General features: G+C 39.2%; 1 long non-coding RNA gene across 1 annotated transcript; it reads left to right on the top strand.

Annotated features, from left to right (window-relative positions):
• The first annotated feature begins 113 nt into the window (after positions 1-113).
• Positions 114-2,570, top strand: LOC133044458 (uncharacterized). Its single transcript, XR_009689940.1, has 3 exons — positions 114-749; positions 859-1,035; positions 2,211-2,570. It is a non-coding gene; the product is annotated as an uncharacterized LOC133044458 (long non-coding RNA).
• Positions 2,571-5,679: the final 3,109 nt, after the last annotated feature.

Below are 5,679 nucleotides of genomic sequence, written 5' to 3'. Positions count from 1 at the left end.
GTGGGGTAGGGGTGGGGGTGGGGACCAGCTCAGGGGCTTCCATTTGCAAAAGGGAATTAAAGAAAGAATATTGCTTAACCATGGCTCTGACTTGATTTATGTTTCGTTGTGCTGGGAGGGGTATGAGAGAGGACACCTTGGCTCACCTTATCCCAGTAGCCCTGACTCCAGGGCAAGCTGGAATGAATTTTGTGGAGGTCATAACAGTATTCACCATCTATCCAAGACTGCTTCCCAGGTGGCGCTAATCTTTATAAAAAACCCGCCTGCTACTGCAGGAGATTAAGAGACGTGAGTTCAATCCCTGGGTCAGGAAGATCCCCTGGAGAAGGACATGGCAACCCACTCCAGTTTTCTTGCCTGGAGAATCCCATGGACAGAGGAACCTGGTGGGCTATAGTCCATGGGTTCGCAAAGAGTCAGACACGAGACTTAACACGTAGCAGGCATCCAAGACTAAAACTAATAAAAATAATTAATAACAATAATTATAATGATAGAATCTGTTGAACACTTACTGTGTACCAGGCTGTATGCTAAATGCTTTATGTGGATAATATTAATTACATTATAAATCTTCATTACAGACTTCATGAGGTTGGTACTGATATTATTCCTATTTTACAGATGGCAAAAAGAAGTTAAGGAACTAGTTTAATGTTCCTCCTGTATTAAATGGAAGAATTGGGATTCAGTCTTAGGATATTGAACTCCTAATCTATGCTCTTAACCATTTGAACATCTACTAGGTAAACTGTTTGTTATAAAGCATACTTTACGTAGTATATATCAGATAATAAATACATTTTACAGATTATATCATTCATGCACGAATGTTATCTACCCATTATGTTACAGGTACTTTGTTAAGCACTGGAGATTCAGGATTGAAAAAAAAAACAGACAATTTTTTGTGTGTGGATTTTCAGTCTATAGGAGAAGTCAAACGTTAAATAAATAAGGACCCAGATAATTAGGGTAATTCCATCATGATACGGTCTATGAGGAAAGCTATGAGGAAGTACAACAGGAAAGGTAATTTTGTTTTGTTTTGGAGTGGGATCAGCTTCTTCCAGATAATGAGATGAGCAAGATTGACAGAAAATATTAGATGCGAGGTGTGGGAATGTCATTTTAGGCAAAGAGACCGGTAAATGCAAACATCCCATGGTGAAAAGGTGAAAGAACACCGGTGTACTCTTCCTAGAGCAGGGGTCAGTCAACAGACTTTCTGCAAAGGGCCAGATATGAATATTTCAGTCTTTCAAGCCATCTGGTCCTTATAGTAATTACTCATCTTTGCTGTTATTGTGCAAAAGCAGGCATAGACAATAGGTAAACAGATGGCTGTGGCTATAGTCAATAAAACTTTATTTTAGAAAAACGGCCCAATTTGGCCTAAGGACAATAGTTTGTCAACCTTTATTCTAGAACATACTGAGAGAATGAAAGTATGTGATGAAACTGTTACAGTCGGCACAACATTCTTATGAGGCTGATACTAATTTCTCCATTTTATGGATGCAGAAATTGTGGTTCAGAGACATGAAATAACTTGTCCAAGCTCACCCAGCTGATAGCTGGGTGATATCATGATCCATGATATAAAAGCAGTTTGTTTGACTCCAAAGATCATGTCCCTCTCTTCTTTGAAAAAAACTTTTTTACTTTATGTGATTACAGATGTAACAGTCATTCAAATATCAAACATTTCATAAACATATAGTATAAATGATCCATGCCCTCAAAATCTCAACTTTTCAAAAATCTCACTGTTCTTCACATATTCCTCCAACTCCTCCAAAAATCTCACATATTCCTCCAACTACTTTTTTCTGTAACTATCACATACATCATTGTTCTATTTATTTATTTTTAAAATAATACTTTATTTATTTGGCTGAGGTGGGTCTTAGTTGTGGAGTGTAGGATCTAGTTCCCTGATGAGGAAGCAAACTGGGCCACCTGCATTGGGAGCTTGGAGTCTTAACCATTGGACCAACAGGGAAGTCCCTCATTGTTCTTTTTAAAAGTAAAAATGGTTGCTTCCATGTCCTGGCTATTATAAACAGTGCTGCGATGAACATTGGGGTGCACGTGTCTCTTTCAGATCTGGTTTCCTCAGTGTGTATGCCCAGAAGTGGGATTGCTGGGTCATATGGCAGTTCTATTTCCAGTTTTTTAAGAAATCTCCACACTGTTTTCCATAGCGGCTGTGCAACCTAGATGCCCATCAGCAGATGAATGGATAAGGAAGCTGTGGTACATATACACCATGGAATATTACTCAGCCATTAAAAAGAATTCATTTGAACCAGTCCTAATGAGATGGATGAAGCTGGAGCCCCTTATACAGAGTGAAGTGGAGTAAGGCAGAAAGATAAAGAACATTACAGCATACTAACACATATATATGGAATTTAGAAAGATGGTAATGATAACCCTATATGCAAAACAGAAAAAGAGACACAGAAATACAGAACAGACTTTTGAACTCTGTGGGAGAATGTGAGGGTGGGATATTTCAAAAGAACAGCGTGTATACTATCTATGGTGAAACAGATCACCAGCCCAGGTGGGATGCATGAGACAGGTGCTCAGGCCTGGTGCACTGGGAAGTCCTGGGGGAATCGGGTGGAGAGGGAGGTGGGAGGGGGGATCGGGATGGGGAATACGTGTAAATCCATGGCTGATTCATGTCAATGTATGACAAAACCCACTGAAATGATGTGAAATAATTAGCCTCCAACTAATAAAAAAAAAAAAAAAGTAAAAATGGGATTATATTAGTCACAGTGTTTAAACATCTTTTTTTTTTTTTCACTTACCTTTATAACATGGATATTTTTTCATGTCAATATCAAGATACACAGATTTACCTGATAATTTATAATGATTCATCATAGTTCATTAAACATTTTAACTGGTTTCCTATTGATGGATATTTGGGTGGTTTCCAATGAAGCTTTGACTATCCTTGCCCTGATATCTTTAAGTGCTTGAGTAACACCTGTGGTCATACCAACTCTTCTACGCTGATGTTACAGGACCTTCCATGCAGCAGGTTTTTGGAGGTTACATGGGTATCTTGGGGTCATTTTATTTCTTAAATACACAAATAATGATAGGACAGCTTTGAATAAAACATTTGTCAAGTGGAACAATTCTTATTTATCAAAGCAAGATTCTGATATCTTGGAAAGTCTGTTTTCTCACTCAGTATATGAAATATCATATTTCATGAATATTTTCTTAAGTGTCTACTCTGTGCAATATACTGCCTGATGCACTGGGAACACTGATGAGGAAGACAGACAAGGTCCTTGTTTGCCTGGACATTACTTTCTCAATTATTTTTACTTTATTCAGGTTTTACTCTCTTGATCTACCATCAGTTCAGTTCAGTCTCTCAGTCGTGTCCGACTCTTTGCAACCCCATGAACCACAGCATGCCAGGCCTCCCTATCCATCACCAACTCCTGGAGTCTACCCAAACCCATGTCCATTGAGTTGGTGATACCATCCAACCATCTCATCCTCTGTCATCCCCTTCTCCTCTGCCCTCAATCTTTCCCAGCATCAGGGTCCTTTCAAATGAGTCAGCTCTTCGCATCAGGTGGCCAAAGTATTGGAGTTTCAGCTTCAGCATCAGTCCTTCCAATGAACACCTAGGACTGATCTCCTTTAGGATAGACTGGTTGGATCTCCTTGCAGTCCAAGGGACTCTCAAGAGTCTTCTCCAACACCACAGTTCAAAATAAAAAGCATAAATTTACCTCATACTGAGAAGCTAACTTTAGCTGACTATGAAATAAAGAAAAAATAAACTTGGAAATTTAAAGAATTTTTATGATATTCTCTCCACTCCAACCTAAAATAACTCCAGGATATACCCATTTGCTTCTTAAGTTGGGTATTTTAGGTATTTCCTTCATATCTTAGTTAAGATATGAAGCTTACTGACTTCAAAACTTACTATATGACAAAGTTACAGGAATCAAAACACTGTGCTACTGGCAGGAGGATGAATGTATCAATGGAATAGAATTGAGAGTTCAGAAATAAACCCATCTACCTATGATCAATCTATCTTGACTTTTCATAAGGATGTCGAGATCATTCATTGGAAAAAGAATAGTCTCTTCAACAAACTATGCTGAAACAACTAAATATTGACTTACAAAAGAATGAAGTTTGACCCTTAACTCACATCATATACATAAAATAACTCATAATGGATCAAAAACCTAAATGTAAGACTTAAAACTATAAAACTCTTAGAAAGAAACACTGAAATAAATTCTCATGATTTTGGATCTATGACGAACAAAAGCACAAACAACAGAAGAAAAAAGTAGATAAACTGCATCAAAATTTAAAATTTTTGGCATCAAAGGACACTATCAAGAGAGTGAAAAGACAACCCCCCAAGTGAAAAAATGTTTGCAACCAAATACCTGATAAGGGATACTTCCCTGGTGGTTCAGTAGCTAAGACTCTGTGCTCCCAATGCAGAGGGCTTGGGTTTGGTCCCTGGTCAGGGAATTAGCAGCTTCCCTGATAGCTCAGTTGGTAAAGAATCCGCCTGCAACGCAGGAGACCCCAGTTCGATCCCTGGGTTGGGAAGATTCCCTGGAGAAGGGAAAGGCTACTCACTCCAGTACCTTGGCCCGGCCCGTATAGTCCATGGACTCTCAAAGAGTTGAACACGACTGAGCACTTTTCACCTCGCAGGGAACTAGATCCCACATGCCATAACTAAGACCTGGTTCAGTTCACTTCAGTTCAGTCACTCAGTCATGTCCGACTCTTTGCAACCCCATGGACTGCAGTATACCAGGCTTCCCTGTTTATCACCAACTTCCAGAGCTTACTCAAACTCATGTCCATAGGGTTGGTAATGTCATCCAACCATCTTATCCTCTGTCATCCCCTTCTCCTCTTGCCTTCAATCTTCCAGCATCAGAGTCTTTTCCAATGAGTCAGTTCTTCGCATCAGGTGGCCAAAGTATTGGAGTTTCAGTTTCAGCATCAGTTCTGCCAATGAATTTTCAGGACTGATTTCCTTTAGGATTGACTGGTTTGACCTCCTTGCAGTCCAAGGAATTCTCAAGAGTCTTCTCCAACACCACAGTTCAAAAGTATCAATTCTTTGGTGGTTAGCTTTCTTTATGGCCCAACTCTCACATCCATACATTTCTACTGGAAAAACAATAGCTTTGACTAGACAGACCTTTGTCAGCAAAGTAATGTCTGCTTTTTAATATGCTGTATAGGTCTGTCATAGCTTTCCTTCCAAGGAGCAAGCGTCTTTTCATTTCATGGCTGCAGTCACCATCTGCAGTGATTTTGGAGCCCAAGGAAAGTCTGTCACTGTTTCCATTGTTTTTCCATCTATTTGCCACGAAGTGATGGGACCGGATGCCATGATCTTCATTTTTTTGAACATTGAGTTTTAAGCCAGCTTTTTCACTCTCCACTTTAATTTTCATCAAGAGGCTCTTTAGTTCCTCTTCACTTTCTGCCATAAGGGTGATGTCATCTACATATCTGAGGTAACTGATATTTCTCCTGGACTGAGCAATCATAGTCCTAGGTATAAATCTAGCAAAAATTATACATGTGTTTACTCAAATACACAGGCAAGAAGGTTCATAGTAGTACTTTTAAAAGTTGACC

Source organism: Dama dama, chromosome 23 (assembly GCF_033118175.1).
Source record: "Dama dama isolate Ldn47 chromosome 23, ASM3311817v1, whole genome shotgun sequence".
Taxonomy (NCBI): Eukaryota; Metazoa; Chordata; class Mammalia; order Artiodactyla; family Cervidae; genus Dama; species Dama dama.
Note: the sequence above shows the minus strand (reverse complement) of the source record. Positions and strands in the feature narration are given on the sequence as shown.